Source organism: Myodes glareolus, chromosome 3 (genome assembly GCF_982192425.1).
Source record: "Myodes glareolus chromosome 3, mMyoGla1.1, whole genome shotgun sequence".
Lineage (NCBI taxonomy): Eukaryota > Metazoa > Chordata > Mammalia > Rodentia > Cricetidae > Myodes > Myodes glareolus.
Genome location: NC_142028.1, coordinates 99,910,065 through 99,927,814, shown reverse-complemented (window position 1 = coordinate 99,927,814; position 17,750 = coordinate 99,910,065).

Genomic DNA, 17,750 nt, shown 5'->3' with positions numbered 1-17,750 from the left:
GCATGTTTTCTCTTATAGCTTGTATTATTGTTTCTGGGCTTTTTATATGTGCATATGTGTGATTTTTTAAATTTTTATTTTATATGTGTAAATATTTTGGCTGTATGTTTGCATGTGTGTGCACTATGTGTGTGTCTGGTGCCCTCAGAGGCCAGAAGTGAGTACTAGAACCCTTGAACTAGACTTACAGATGACTGTAAACTACCAAGCTGAGAATTAAATCTGAGTCATTTGCAAAAGCAGCCAGTGCTCTTAACCACTGAGTCATCTCTCTAGCTCTTTATATTTTTGAGATTTTTAAAGATTTTTTTAAGATTTTATTTTATTTATATGGATGTTACGTGTGTGTATCTGTGTGTGTATGTTCCATATGCATGAGTGCCTATGCAGGCCAGAAGAGAGAGTCAGAGTCTCTGGAACTGGAATTGAGGGTAGTTGCGTCATTTAGGCACTGGGAAATGAACTCCTGCCATTTGGGAAATCACCAAATACTCTTAACTTCATGTGGGGCCATTCCTTTGGGCCCTGTTTTTGATACCTTGACTATGATACATTGTGGAAATGTTCTTTTCTGGTCAGGTCTATTTAGGGCATGAAATACTTTCTGTGCTTCTGTGTCTATTTCTGTAGGTGGGACATACTGCCAATCTATAGACTTCTAGAATTTTATTGAAAAGATTAAGTCATTTGATTTTATCTCAGTTCCTACAAACCCAAATGCTTGAAAACTGAGCCAAAATAGGTTCCATTTTTTTTCTAGCATGTCAATTTCACTGCTGACTCTTCCCCAGTACATTTTATTTATCTATTTTTCTGTAATTTACTGTCTTTCACCCACTTTGATCACTTTCTTGTCTAAGGTACTGAATTAAGTAATTTATTTGAATTTTCTCTTTGATACTTTTTTTTAAAAGAAAAAGATTTATTTACTTATAATGTATACAGTGTTCTATTTGCATGTATGCCTGCAAGCCAGAGGAGAGCACCAGATCTCATTATGGATGGTTATGAGCCACCATGTGGTTGCTGGGAATTGAACTTAGGACCTCTGGAAGAGCAGTCAGTGCTTTTAACCATTGAACTATCTTTTTGATGCTTTTTAAATATAGGTCTTGGAAACATCCCCTCCCAATCATTTATCTTTGTTTTATTATGATGAGACACTTAAAACTTGTGGGGATGTCATAGCCGAATGCTGTCTCATTGTGTGTGTATGTGTGTTTCCTATATAAGTTTTGTGCATCTGTTGAAGCATTATGTGTATTTTTGCTTGTATTTTCCCCCTTTCTCACTTTATTTTGCACATTTTATCTCATGTCAGCCTTTCTGGTGGGTTGTCTTCAATTGGATGCATATTCAGAAGAATATCTGGGGCTGTAATAACTATGATGATTTGTCAGCATTCCCAGCAATAGCTGAAAGAACAGATACTTGCACGCATCCCTTATGTCCTCCATAAGCTTGACACACAGAGGAGTGCACCAATTTCCATCACAAACTTTCTGTCATCCAGATACCTATGAGCGGGTCAGGGATTGTGCTGGCAATTTAGAGTCCTTTAACAGATTTCTGCTGCTATCTCCACAGCTGGTTCTGCTTGGGATCTGTATGGTGTACCACTTTCCATACTCCACTCAGTTCTTCCTGGGGTCCTTTGCTCCATGGAGTGAAGGCAGAGGTGGGTGATGATGAGCATCCCATAGTTTTTAACTTCCGGGTCCTGCGTTCCTTCTCTGGAACTGTGTCCATAGGCTGAGCGGCTTCTCTGTAATGGTGTGTGCTGGATTTAACTTTTGCAGCACTCTTCCCAGGGTTTCCTTGCTTGCTTTGCCAGGTGGTGGTGTGGCAGGGAGGTGGTGGGTGCTGAACATTGCTCATTACAGATTCTGTTCTCAATTTCCAACACATGTGCTTTGTTATGGTCTCTTCCTTTCTGGGTGGTGAGTTCAAACTCTGGGTTTGGTTTCCTGCAGCATGTACTATCTTTCTGTGGTTACCGCCATGCTGAGTACGCAGACTTCTTTCTATGTAGGTGTTTTCAATGAGAAAGATAGATGCATTCCTTCTGGTGGTACAATGTGGGCAGGAGGTAGCATGCGACAGAGTCACCTAACAAGCCACACCTTCAAGACAAATCCTTTCCACAATGGTTGCAGACAGGAACACTTGCTAGACTAAAACATTGTGGCTTTAAGGTTCATGGCATCTTGTCCAGTCTTCTTATACAGGTGTTAAAAACAACAAAACTAAAACAGCAGTGGATTTGGACATGTAGTGGATGCTTGTAATCCCAGTACTTTAGAAGCTGAAGCAGGAGGATTACACATTTGAAACTAGCTTGGGCTACATAATGGAGATGCTGTATCAAAAACAACAGATGAAGAGCAACCTAAATTCACCAGCAATGAAGGCTAAGAAACGTATCTGTAATGTGTTAATGCTGCCTCACACGTTTATCTGCTTAAATTCCTTCTCACCCAGGAAAATCTACTGAATAAAGCTCAGAGGAATTTATCACTAAGTATATAGTGATGAGTCTCATATTACCAGATCTGAATTATAGACAGAAGGTTCTGTCCCACTCAGTACTAAAGCTGTTCAGTTCCAAAGAAACACACAGAAGGTTTATAGTAATTATAAACTATTTGGCCTCTTAACTCAGGCTTACTATTAACTAATGCTTGCAACATAAATTAACCCATAATTCTTTTCTGTGTTTAGCCATGTGGCTTGGTACCTTTTCTCCGAAAACATTGTCTTGGTTGCTCTGTGTTCGGCTGGCAACTGACTCTCTGCCTTTCCTTAACAGAATTCTTTTACTATATACTTTCTGCCTGGCTACTGGCTAATCAGTGTTTTATTAAACTAATATGAGTGACAAATCTTTACAGTGTACAAGAGCACTATCCCACAGCACTGAGACTTTGGTGGGCACATTCAACTCTATCTTATTTCCAAGACCCCCATCTCTGGGTAAGAGGCATCTGGGGATTAATTTAGCTTCAAATTAGGCTAAATGATTTTTTTACTTTGGTCATAATTGGCTAGCAGATAATCTCCTTCCTAGGTACTTTTTCTTTGCTAAATAGATCCTTTTACAACTATTTGGTATGCCCACGCGTGGTCCTTACTCATCCCCTGTTCTGGTGCTTGAGACTTGCCTTTCAACTTTCCTGACACTAAGCAGCCATGTATCTGTTTAAAGAATCCTCTTCCCCTTTATTCCCCTGTTGCATTTACTTGCTATGACAGCTAATCCTGACTGTCAGTTTGATTGGATTGAGAAAGACCAGGGAAATTAGCATAGTGCACACCTCTGGGTATGTCTTTGAGAGCATTTCCATAAAAACATTAGACAAGGGGGGTAATGACTTGATTGTCTTTATTGTCTTGTTGTCAAGTTGACTACATCTGGAATCAACTAAAACCTAATCATCCGAGTGCAGATATGAATGATTTTTTGATTGGCTCATGTGATGTGAGAAAGTCTACCTTAAATTTGGGCTATACCTTCTGGTGACAGTCCATTTAAAAAGACATGGAAGAAGGAAGCTTTTGCTTTTTTCCTGCTTGTCCTCATTCTTGTTTGCAAGTTCATCCATCTTGCTGCTGAGGCATTCCTTGGTTGGCATTTGAACTTACTTCTTGGACCTCCAAAGAACACTGAAGACTGGAAGCTCTCTGGGATTTCCCTGGGACTATAGCATCAGATTGGGACTTCTGAGACATCCAGTCTCCTGGACTGAACAATGCCTGAATCTCCAGACTTTCCGTCAGGAGACAGCTGTAGTTGGACCACTCAGACCATGCCCTATGATTCATTTGACTAAACCCCATTTTAATATATATTCTGTTACTTTTGAATGCTGTGAAGAAACACTAGGATTAAAGTAACTTTTTGAAGAAAGAGTTTATTGGGGGCTTCCTTACACTTTCCGGAGCTTAATTCAAGATCATCACGGTGAGGAGCATGGCGGTGGGCAGGTATGTTGTGGGAGCAGCAGCTAAAAGCTACTCCAGAGGTTTAGTCCGCTGTCATCGTGGCAAGAAGCCTGGCAGCATGCAGGAAGACATGGGAAGTGCTTGAGAAGGAGCTGAGAGTTCTACCTCTTGATTTGTAGGCAGCAGAAAGTGAACTGCCACACTAGGCATGACTTGAGCATATATGAGACCCCCAAAGCCCGCCTCCACAGTGACACACTTCCTCCAGTAAGGCCACACCTCCTAATGGTGGCATTCCCTATGGGCCAAGCATTCAAACACATGAGTCTATGAGGGTCATACCTATTCAAACTATCACAGAGCTTATATGTTGAGACATGCACAAGAGACAGAGAGAACCAACTGTATTATCACAGGTTTTTGAAACCCGAATGTTCACCCCAGGTGATACACCTCTTCCAATCAGGCCACACCTCCTGATTCTTCCCAAATTATGTTGATGGGGACCAAACATTCAAATGTGTGAGCCTATGGTACCCTGGCTCATTCAAACCACCATACTCTCAATAGGGATAAAATCCTGCTAATGTCCTTTTTCGCCTTCTAGAAATGGGCATCTTAGCTAGTACCCATTTCCTTCTTCAAAACTAGAAGTAAAGGTCTGAGTTTCTTTCATTACATCATTATGACACTGCCTTTAGTCCTCCTCTTCTGCTTAGAGGACCCTTATAATAGCATTGACCCCACCCAGGTAATCAACAGTGCTATCTGTATCACAAGATTGCCTCATCAACAACTTTAATTCCACCTGAGACTCAAATTACTCTGACAATTGTAATACATCTACAAGATTTTGAGATTAGAGGTGGCCATTGCGGCGAGGGAGATTATTTTGCTTTTCACATTTGCATAGCAATTTTATGCTAAGGGAGAATGTATAAAAATGTTGATTTCCTATGAGTCTTAAGGCAAAATACCCATCAAAATGTGCCTGCTTTTGTGCCTTTTGAAAAATCTATATACTGTGCTAACGGTTCTGAGGAGCTTGAGGGAGAATTGCTATGCAATCGTCTGTATGATCATGTCATTTTTAAAGGTTCAGTAGCCAGTGTTCTATAGGTACTGCCTTTTACCTACAGGCATTAGCTTACATCCATGCATAGAGAATCCATTGGCTCACTGTTAGTCTACCTATCACCTCCAAAAGAAATAGGAACCAACTCAAACACAATGGGTGTGGGACTGAGAGAAGAAACAGGAGAAAAGATGACTTTATGAAAGTTAAAGCTGTTCCTTTTTTTTTTAATAACACAATAATGCTCAGTCTTAAACCTTCATTATTTTCTCTGGCTCCAACCCTGGATCCCATCTATGTTGTTGACTTAGCAGTCAAATCAGTGATTTAAAATGTTGAGACTTACTCTGCATGCTAAATTCTGCTTACAGAATCAAAGGATTTTCAAATGGAGGTGCTTGTCTGGAGCTTGGAGGTGAGATCTATCCAAATGCAGAGAAAATCTTAAGTCTGAGATCTAATTAAATTATAATACTTTGCTTTTTAGGCTCAAAATCAGTTTGTTGAATAACTTAAATATCTCTCTGTTTTTATCTTTCCTATTAATTTTTAAACAAAAATTACTTTATTGATCTTCTAAGTGTAATGCTTGCTCATTATGATGATTTCAAGTCATGGAGAAAAGTAAAGAAGAGGTTATAAAAAATCAACCCCAAACATTTTTAATTATTCTCAATATGTGCTATTTTTAAAGTAAGTATCGAAGGAGAAAGAAGAAAAATGAAGTTGACATGATTGCTAAACTTCAAGTAAATATTTTTTCAGAATGGGTATATAGTTTCCTAATAGACTCATCTACAGTTAAGAGTTAAGAAAAAATATTAAAAATAATAAGCTATTGAGATCATAGTTTGAGTCTTGAAGTCTTTTGATATTACATCAGTAATATCCCAATCCCAATAAAGACCCTAGCCTTCTCCTTGTCCTTTCTCCCACCTCTTTCTTATATTTTGTAGTATTTCTATATCACCAACGTATCTTTTTTTTTTTTTTTTTGGTTTTTCAAGACAGGGTTTCTCTGTAGCTTTGGAACCTGTCCTGGAACTAGCTCTTATAGACAAAGCTGGCCTTAAACTCACAGAGATCCACCTGCCTCTGCCTCCCATGCACCACTACCGCCTGGCCAATGCATCTTTTATAGTTACTAAATAGACTTAAAGTGAATTTAATTGTCCACCCAAGAGCTTTTTACACAGTCTTCCTACTGGACTTATTGACCAACAGGCAGTATGTGTCTGCTGGTTAGTAGGATGTGACCTGCCACGCTGAGAAAGAAACCGAGCCATTCGGCTAACATAGATAAGAATAATGGGTTAATATAAGCTACGGGAGCTAATAAGAAGCCTGAGTTAATGGGCCAATCAGTTTACAATCTTATGGAGACCTCTGTGTGATTTTCTTTGGGGCTTGCTGGCTGTGGGGTACTGGGTGGGACAGAAACCCCAACAAGCCTGGCCCCTCATGTTATACTGATTTGAGTTTGGTTTCATTTAGTTTGACTGCAGTGAAGGAGGAACACAAACATGGTGTGGTCTTCACCTTCTGAGTGTGAAGACAGCTGCCTGTTCCACTCAGGTCATAGCCTGGTGTGCTCTGATACTTTGCATATTCTTTGAGGTTATGATATGAGATTGTATTTCCTTGTCTTTAATACTGTTTAGATGCTTTCCAGTGGCTTCTACCACTTCACATTACTGAGGATGGAGGCCCAGCAAGGACCAATCTCGGTTGATGTTTGCAACCAAATGACCTTGAACTGGACACTCTCTTTCAATATGAAGATTAAATTAGCTTTCAATCAGAGAAAGTTCCTTTATTTAAGAGGAATTTCTTTGAACACATTTCTGTGTTCCTCTGGGTTTTCCACCTAAAGACACTGCTATGCTGCATAGAATTTTTTTCATTCTTCAATTCTGAATTTCTTCTTTTTTCTAAATCGGTTCTTGCTCTGGTTATCTCAAGGGGTTCTCGCATTTGAAGTTTATTATTAGTTCTTTAATGATATTCAGCCAGTCCTCTAGTTCCTTCACTCCATAATCCCTCTTTTATCCATTTTCAGCTTTTTAACTCATCTTTGAATTTTTGTCTTATTCTTCTTAAATTACTTTAAATGGTGAAACACTTGTAGAGAATTAATTCACTTCCTCATAGTATGCTACTTCTAAGTTTGGGTCAAAGTTGTTTAAATTTTTGAAGGGTGTGTGTGTGTGTGTGTTGTTCACAAGCATGTACATGTGAGTTCAGAGTTCAGGTGGCCCCAGAGGCCAGAAGCAAGCTCTGGATCCCCTGAAGTCAGTAGTATAGGTGGTTATGAGTCATCTGGCATGGGTAATGGAATAATGCTTTTCCCCTTTTTTTCCCTTCAGAACATAGGACTGTCATCATTTTGCACCTTTCATTAAAACTCTTCTACCGGGATTGAGGAATCCTACTCAGTCAGTATAGGAGTGCACAGCTCATTTTTACTGGGGTCACTTTTGGAATTAGGTTGATGAGCTCCCAGTATAGGCCTCCCTTTTCTCAGAGAGTGAAGCCTGTGGCTCAGGTTCCCTGTGTCACTTTCTGGTGACCTTTTCCCTCACTAACCATTCAGAAGAAAGAAACAGTAGAGTTGTCTACTTTTGATATTTATTTTTATGTATGAAATAGATTAGAAGGGCCTAGGTATTTAGTGGGACATTCTTTTCTGTGTGTCCCAGTGTTTGTAGGTGAGATTAGTGTATAAATCACTAGACAGAGTAAAGTGGATTGTTCTTCTCCATGTGATGGGGCAGTATCCAGCCTGTTAAGATCTAAATACAGCTGGAAGTAGAATGGGGAAGACTCACTCCCTGTCTGACTACTGGGACTGAACCCTGACCTTTTCCTCCTTTGGACTGAGATCGTTGGCCTTCCGTTCACCTTTGAGCTCAGATTGGATTATGTCCCTGGTTTCTCTTGAGCTATTGCATGCAGACGCATGTCACACTGCTTCTCGGGCTCCAGGATTGCTTAAGCTAGTTTTTCATAATAGATTATATATGAGGGAGAGAAGGAGTGGGTATTCTGTTTATCTGGAGAAACTCAACCAATACCACGAAAGGACATTCATTAGCACTTTACTGTAGTGTTCTTTTGCTTCTTTTGTTTTTGTTTTGTTTTTTGAGACAGGTTTCTCTGTTGTAACTGCCCTGAAACTCACTCTGTAGACCAGACTGGCCTCGAACTCACAGAGATCCACCTGCCTCTACCTCCCAAGTGCTGGGATTAAAGGTGTGAGTCACCACTGCCCAGATAGTACCCTTCTCTTAACTCTCCATGCTACTGATGATGGGGTGGCTTCTCCAGTGGATAACGTTGCCTCTGATGTGGTTGTAGACCTACCCAATAAGGATATCAGTTGGTGGCCATTCTGCTTTAACCTTGAGTTATAGTTCCATCTTTTATTGATAAATATAATCTCTATGTATCATACATATTTGAATGTAGTGCTTTTTCCTCGTTGTTTCCCCTTCAGTACATAGGAAGGCTAAAAAGAACCCTACAGGGAACATCAAAGAAGTAATTTGGGTAGAGGGGGATTGGACAGAAGGTTAAGATTGGGGCATTCATGTTGTTTCTAGATTTCTCTTTATCACCATAGCTCATCTCAGCATGGGTGACAGCTCACAATATCTGGGAACCTGGACCATACTGTGCAACCTGCAGGAAGTTCAGAAGGTTGGAGCTTGTTCTTTCCAGGTACCTCAGTTGGTCTAAACATCCTCCAGGCAGCTTGGTTGGTTCCTGCCTCTTCCAGGCATCTGCTCTAAAGAGTCTTCTGTACAGTTCTCTGTGGTTCTTTGCAGTGCAGTTTCTTTGAGAAGTATGCTGAGCATCTGCTGTTTACTTTGGAGGGAGGAGCCTAGTGAATTTTGTCAGTTTCAGGAACTTCCTAAAGTTGTCTTGAGTTGTTTACTTCATGCTTAAGGAGCTTCTTTGTTTACACAACAGGGTCTTCCTCTGAACCTGAAACTGATCAGTTAACCGGCTAGCCAATGAACACTGGGGACATTCCTATCTCAGTCTCCCAAGCCATATAATGACAGGCACATGCTGGCATATCTTTCCTTTGGATCTGTGATCTGGCAAAGGGAACTCAGGTCCTGAAACTCAAGGCTTCTAGGATCTTTAAATAGCTTTTTTTCCAGTCCACTTTCCCCCACATGTGATTTGGGGGGCAGGGTTGTTTTCCTTTTTCATTGTTATGTCTTTATTTTCATTAGATCATCTTTACATGTAGAGATAAACTCATTTTTATTCATTTAGTTGATTAAAATTATTTTATTTTGTGTGTATGTGCACATGTATGCCAAGGCATGTATGTGCGGAGGTCAAAAGTTAAGTTGTAAGAGTCCATTCTTTCCATCATGTGAGTTTCAAAAGACTGAACTCAGGCCAAGCAGTGGGGGGCACAAACCTTTAATCCCAGCACTCGAAGACAGTGGTAGGTGGGTCACTGTGAGTTCAATTCCAGCCTGTTCTACAAAGACCTCAGGGCAGCCAAGGGTATACAGTGAAACCCTGTCTGAGAAAACAGGACAAAACAAAATAAACAAAAACAAAAAAGGAAAACACCCAAACATAAACAAGCAAAAAACTCAGGTCTCTAGGTTTGGTGCAAAGAGCCTTTACCTGCTGAGCCATAGTTTATTTTTTTTGTAGAGTCAGTGCACAGTAGAAAATACAAGATACCACTGTATAGGCACTGAAAATCAAGTATCTCAGTGCCTAGAAGTAAACCTACTTCTGTTTATCATTCGTACATTCTCTCAGAAAATGGTTGTGTGTGTGTGTGTGTGTGTGTGCGTGTGTGTGTGTGAGAGAGAGAGAGAGAGACAGAGACAGAGAGAGACAGAGAGAGACAGAGACAGAGAGATACAGAGAGAGAGAGAGAGAGCAAGCACACTTTTTCTGAGCCGGGGGATGAGGAGCCCTTCATCTTTGCTCATGCTGGACAAACCCGACCGCTGAACTGTAGGTCACATTTTAGTTTTAATATAAATTGTATTATCACTATATATATATATATATATATATATATATATATATATATATAGTCTTATAATCTTAGGATTTTTAAAATACTGATTGTGTTTGAATGTGATTTCATATACATACTCAACTGCTACATTTTAAAAATTGTGTTTAATATGTAATTTTATATCTGGCCATTTGTGGAACCTAGAGAATACCTCTGAGACTATTCTAGGCGCTCTAAGGAAGAAAGTGTCAATAGTCACTTTGTCATCAACACAGACTCAATTCAGAAATCAGAATTTTTATGCCACAGAGTGTTCACCACTTGGACAATAACCATACGAAGTGGACTTAACACACCATCTTATCTTCTCTCCAACTAACCTGGCAATCTGCGGAGGGAAATGAAAACGTTCAGTGGTCAAGTCCCTCTTCCCTGTGCAGTTGCTGCCCAGCCACCACCGGCACCCCCTAATATTTGTTCATTTTGAAGCCCTCCAGTGTCATAGTTGGTAAGGATGACTGAAAACAGACATTTGGGCTAGTATTTCCTTGCCTACCTTGCCCCACCCATTTTGAGACATGGTCTCACTATATAGCTCATGCTGGCTTCAAACTTGTGATCTTCCTGCTTCAGCCTCCTGAGTGCTGAAATAAGTGTGTATCACTGTATCTGGATTGGATTTATCCCTTTTCAGAGTCATGCCTCCCTGTACTGGAGAGCTGATATGTTTAAAGTGGACTCCCCTTAGTGGGTTTCATAGGGAAGCCTCCCAGGGTTCCATCAAACACCACCACCACCCAGGTTCCTTCCCTTATATCTCGCCAGCAATGGATTCTAGAGAGAGGCTCAGTGGTGAATCCCTTCATCCTTTGCCTGGTCCTCTTAACTCTCTTAAACCAAACGAGAGATCTACTTGGGTCTTTCTATGCTGTCTGCGTTGTTCTGGGCATTCCAATCATTTACCGGGCAATCTTTAGAATGCTGGCCTCTCTCTCAACACCAAAGAATTACCATATTTTCACTATTCAAGTCTTTACTCTTTTTCTACTCTCCAAACTTAGCAGCATCCAGGGTGTAGTTGCAATTCAGAAAACAGTTCAAACTCCTCAGGGTTCACGGTGAAGACTCCTTCTTAGTGCCCTGATGAGCAACATTGACACCCCAGGGAGAAGGAAAATATGCACACCTGCACATGCTTGCAAAAACACAAAGACCCGCAAACAAAATGCAAACCAGTTTCCCTTATTTTGAACTATATAGATAGAAATCAAAACATCCCAACACACACACATATATATGTATATACACACACACACATATATGTATATATATATACATATATATCTATATATAAAGTAACTATACACAAAGGCACACTGTCAATCCCTTTACATGGTTTTGTCAATCCGCATAAATGAACTGTAGGAAAGATACATCCATCATGCTTTGCCTAGGCAGTTTGCCCAAGACTCGTGTACTGAGAGCTGGTTGCCTGCTGGTGGGCTTTTGGGTAAATGACCAGAACATGGGGGCTCTAAGAACATCAATGCCCAGATTCATCGGTAGTCATAATTTGATGGCATTCTTGAGTAAGCGGAAGTCAGGGACTGGCTGTGGAAAGTGGGTCACTGAGGAATGACACTGAAGCTCTCGTGTTGTCCCTAGACTTTTACTCCTCCCTGTCTCTCCGGCTGTCAGGAGGTGGGAAACTCGCTTGTATCCCATCCTTCTGCCATGATGGACCAAGCAGTCTGAAAGCACAAGCTAAACAATTCTTTCCTCCCAACACGTTTTCATCAGGTGTCGGGCACCGTGACAAAATGTTGACTAGTGTGCTGTGGCTGCCCTGAAAACAGGGCTGTATGGGAATGATTTTTTTTTTAATTGTTCAGCAAGGCAGGTAAAATTCAAAATTCAAACAAAAGCTAGCCTGTTTTTATTTAAGCTTCTGCTATTTTGTTCAACACAGATTATTTTTTACAATACTTTTTTATTTTCACAATTTTTTGCGTGACACTATTATTTGTCTTGATTGCTATGTTTGGGATACCTTCTTAAATTTTTATAATTACTGCTTTCTTTCCTGGGATATAATTCAAACATCATTGAATTCACCTATTAAAATTGCACAATTAAATGGCTGTTAGTACAGTTTGAGAATTTTCAACCACAGAATTTTATTACAGCTATCTATCTGTCTGTCTATCTATCTATCTATCTATCTATCATCATCATCATCATCATCTATCATGTATTTGTGTGAGCATGCAGCAACATGTATGTAAATGTCAGAGGACAACTCAGGAAGGTCAGTTCTCTCCTTACACCATGTTGATCCCAAGGATGAAACCGGGATCTTTAACCAGTGAGCTCTTCCACCAACCATTAAGGATATATTCCCTTCTTTTTCTTTTAAATTTCTTCATTTATTTGTTTGCGTATGTGTTTGTGCACAAGTGTGTGTAGCTCAGAGGACACCTTGAAGGACTCTGTGTCTTCCTTTTAGTTTGGGTTCTGAGGATCAAACCCAGGTTGTCAAAACCAGGCATGTTTACCTCCTGAGCCATCATGTTGGCTCAACAGTCAGAATTCTAGAACATTTAAATAACCCTATAGAGAATACATTTGCAGGGGAGGAGAGATGGTTCAGGGGTTGAGAGTACTTATTGCTCTTCCCCAAGGCCCAGGCTTGGTCACTAACAACCATATGACCCCTCACAGATCTAGGAGATAGAACTGTAACTCCAGTTTTAGCAGATCTGAGCCTCTCTTTGGCGTCCATGAGCATTGAATTTCATGCGTATGATGCACAAACATACATGCAGACAAATAGAACCAGTAAGTCTCAAAAACCGCACATAAGTAAATATGCCTCCCCTTCCAAGTTTCTAGGCCTGCATAAGCATTCAATAATGACTTTACAGTTGCCATTGAAATATGCAATAAAAATGATGACACATATCCACACAGAAATGCCCACACAAATGTACATGGCCATGATATTCCTGTCCATCAAACATGGCATGTGACATTTCATCTGTACCGGGTTCTTCTTGGGTTCAGAGGAGGTACATCCTTCAAGCCCCCTTTCCTCCAGTGAATCATGTCTCTCCAAGAAAACTGCTTCACAAAGCCCTGCTTCTTCCCCAGTGCTCAGCTACTTCAATGGCCTTGATCTGCTTGAAACATCCATTTATCCTTAGACTGCTTTTGAATAGACAGAGAAAGAGTCTTTATCTTGCATTTTGAGAAACAGATTCTAGAAATCAGCTAGGCGACACTTTATAAGTCAACCAGCTAGTTGGTAGTTGGTAGTTAAACTTTCTGAATGTTAGTTCTTTTTTTCTGTAAAATTGAGATAATAGCATTAGTTGTATTTGAATTTATTCTAAGTAATATTTTTTGTTTATTGGCCTATTTTTAAATAATATTTTTATCCTTCAAAAATTCCATACAAATCTAATCTACAAGGGAAATAAAAAAGACAAGATCTCCTGAGTAAATTGAGAGCATGGGACTCATAGGAGAGGGCAGAAGGGGATGGGGAAAGAAGGAAAAGGAGCAGAGAAAAATATATAGCTTAATAAAAACAATAAAGAAAGAAAAAAAGAAAATTCCATACAACTATACAATGTATATATTGGTCTTATCCATACACGATGACCTTCTTCAGTTTCCTCTACTGACCCATTCTCTCTCCCTCCCAGCCTCCTGTCCTTGTTTTATTTTATTTTATTTTATTTGTTATTCATACCCCCAGTCCAGTTAGCGCTACCTCTATGTACATGGGAGTGTGTCTATCCAATAGGAGATGAGCAGTCTGTCAGTGGCCACATCCTGAGAATGACTCTTCTTCCCTCAGTCTCTACCAACTGCCGGTAACTTCTCCAGGAGGGGTGGGGCCTTAGGAGCCCGCTCCCTTGCAAGCTGGACTTTGGACTGGCTTGGTCGTTTGCAGGTAGCTACAGCGGCTATGAGCTAATGTTAGTAACAGCCATATCAGGTTCAAGAACATTTCATGGCGCTCCTCCCCCTCTCCCAGTTCCTAACACACTAGTCCCTGTGTCTTTCTCAAACTGTGAGAGGACCCATCCACAGCTGAACACTCACAGTTGCTTATGCAACTTTGACAAGTTAGGAGTCTGTGCTTTAATGCACAGAGAGACCCACTGCAGAGAGAAACCGCCCTAGGTCCTCAACTTCCCTGGGAGGAAGTTTTGTAAAGTTTAAATTAACCTATTCAGACAAAATGTCTAGAATAATTCCAAATACTCACAAAAGTTTTAGTTACTTGTTTTGAATGTTTTGCTGTAAAAACACATAAATAAATGTTGCCATGTTAAGCACTTTAAGTGTACAATTTGAAGTATCGAATGTATTTATCTTGTTCACAAAATTCTAGAACTCCTTCATACTGTATAAATGAAATCCTAGATCCATTAAACAGCTCCACATTGCTTCCCCCCCCCCTCCCGGCTTCTAGTAACCACCATTCTTGTTATTTCTATGAATTTAAAGCTTCGGTACTGACTGGAATGGAGCAGTGGGGAATAAAGGAATAACAGACACATGTACTCACTAAGCTGTGATTAGGTGAGCTATGCACTCTGATGAGCCACGCGCTCTGGTGGAGATGCACCTGCAGCTCAGAAACTCTGCAGTTATTATATACAAGTATGCTTTATATACAGCTGAACAAGCAGGTGGGCTGGCTCGCTAATTACAGCACGGGCCTTTCTGCAGGGGGTCAGTCTCCTGTTTCATTCATCTGGGAGGAGGAAGCTGTGGTTGGTACTTTGTTCACACACCACTGTTTTCGTCTGTATTTGGACCAGGGGAAGGTCTCACTATTCCGAATACGCAGGTCTAAGGTATTGGGGTACTATGTCAACACGCATTCACTCAGGACTTCATGCACTCACCATGGTTTTTATTTTGAGACATTTATTATCTGCCCTCTTATCCAATTCCAAGTGTAGGAAACAGTATTAAGTGCAGCCACCATATTGCAAATCTGATATCCAGGGCTCATTCATCTTGTGTATCTGAAACTACTTATCCTTTGCCCCTCTGTGTTTCTGTATGAATTTTGAGATTGTTTTCTTATCACTGAAAAATATTATTGGAAATTTGATAGGGATCACATTTAGGCTGTAGAATGCTCTGGACACTTTGTACATTTTAACAATATTAATTCTTCCAATGGATGAGCAAAAGCTATCTCTCCAGATACCCACGTCTTCTTTTAATTTTCTTCTTCAATGCTTTATAATTTTCATTGTCCAAGTCCTTTGCCTCTTTGCTCCAGTTTACCCCCGTGCGTTTTGTATTTTGCTATTATAACAGAGATTATGTAGTTATTTTCTTTCCTGATAACTCACTGTTAGGCCACAGAAATGCTGCTAGGCTTTTTATTCCGTGATTGTGTATGCTGAGTCCTTAGTGAATTCATTTATTAGTTCTAATACTTTTTGTTGTAATTTAAGCTCCCTTGTTTTCTTCAGATATTATTTTGCTCTCTTCAGAGATAAATTTGCCTCTTCCTTTTCACTTTGGTGCATTTGCCCTTTTAATTTCTCTGGCTAAGATTTCCACTGTTGTGGTGAGTAGCGGTAAGAGGGGAGACAATTTTGTGTTTACCCAACCTTTCATTATTACTTTTAAAAATAGATTCTTCTCTCCTACAACACATTCCAATCACAGTTTCCCCTCAATCCACTCCTCCCAGCTCCCTCCACCTCCCTTCTCCCCAAGATCCACTACCCCTCCATTTCCCTCCCTAAACTCCTTTTGGATATCCGCTGCTGTCCCCAGTCATGGGGATCCTTAGTTTATCATTCAGCAGAACCAGTACCTTCAAGCACTCTGGTAGGTCATAAATGGGATACATGTTAGGGTAGGACAACCCCAGGCCCAGGATGTGGGTCTGGATGGTAGCTCAGCTGGTCAGGCTCCTCTGACTGCCTGCATCAGGTGAGGGGCAGAGCCAGGTCTACTAGGCCCATGCCATAAGGACCAGCGCTCCCTCCTACATCCATGGTGAGTGGTGGGGTCATCTCTCCCAAATGTAGGGAACCAGATCTCCCATGAGAGGCAGGAACAGTGCCACAGTGCCCCAGGAGGGGCAGTGCCAACTATCCCAGGACTAGTGAAGGGCGGGGCCAGCTCAGCAGGGTTCCCAGATTTCAAAACTCATGGTTCCCATGGCACTCCATCAGCAACATAGGCCAGGGACATCAACACAGACCTCAGCTGCAGTGGGACCACAGAATAGCCCAGGACCCAGAAAACATCATGGCTCCATGTGGCAGTGCAGGCCACTGAGACCGGCATGGCACCAGCAGCGGCACAGCCTTTGGACAACAGCATGGCCACAGGTTGCAGCCTAGACCATGGGCATCTGTGTGGCCTTTTATGGCAACATGGATGTTGGACATCAACACAGGCCATGGATGGTAGGTTCATGGAGCAAGACATGGTCCTTGGCAGCAGCCCAGGCCAGACATCACCCTGCTTTGGTGATAAGCAGGCCACCCCCATCAGCCGGTTCCCTGCCGCCTTCAATTCTTTCAGTTCTGCCTCTTTCCACAATGAATTGGCCATTCTGCTTCTCTTTCTCTCCCACTTCTCCACCATATATTTTCTTATCATAATGGCAGCTAGGCCTGTCAGGACTTAGACTGGCCCATGGTGGTCCTTGGGAGTTTCATCTGTGTTGTCAAAAATTATTGTTGGTTTTTTCCTTCTTGGCTGTCTGCATATTACTTCTGGTGTAATCATTTTTATTCCTAGTGCAAAACTTTGGAATTTAGTTTCTTCTCCTTTGATGATAACATCCACAGCCATACCACTGTGAATACCACTCAATTTTGTCTAAATATGTTTTGTGGATGTTGTTATTGTTGGTTTTGAAAGACAGGGTTCTCTGTGCAACAACCCTGACTGTCCTGGAACTCACTTTTTAGATGTGGCTGGCCTCAAACTCACAGAGGTCCACCTGCCTCTGCCTCCTGAGTGCTGGGATTAAAAGCATGTTCCACCATCCCTGGCCAAGATTAAATTGCTTATCAGGGGATATTTCACCACTTTAAATGTTTATGAAAATATTTTAGATTTGCAACCGTGTTTCTATGACTCTGAGAGATTTGACTCAGCATCACAGAGCACCGTTCTTCTGAGTTCTCAGTGTGTTCACCGAAGACATTTAGTTAAAATGCTTTTCATGTTGTAGGAGAATTAGTGCAATTTAGAAAACAGCTGTACTTTATGTATACAATGTAATTATATTTAAAGAGCCTCCTGTAACTTGGATTGTTCATTGATGAACTATCTTTATTATCGTTCATCAAAATTTGAACAGTTCTAATAGGGTCAAGCTGTTTTTTTAAAAAACATTAGCTTCAACGAGTCTCCTAATTTTTTAATTTTTATTTTTATCACACTTTTGTTTAGATTTATTTTATGTGTCTGAGTGCTTTGCCTGCATGCGTGTCAGTGTACCCTAAGTATGACAGGTACCTGTGAGGGTCAGAAGAGGGTATCCCATCTCCTGGAACTAGGTGCTGGAACACCTAGTTCACGTGGGTGCTGGAAACAAACCCGGGCCATCTGCAATCATATCTCCCAGTCCCTCACAAAGTTTTGGATGGTTTTTAGTATTTCTGCCTTGTTTAAACATGAATAATTAAAAATTTAAATATCAATATATTTTCCATAACAAATATCTTAACT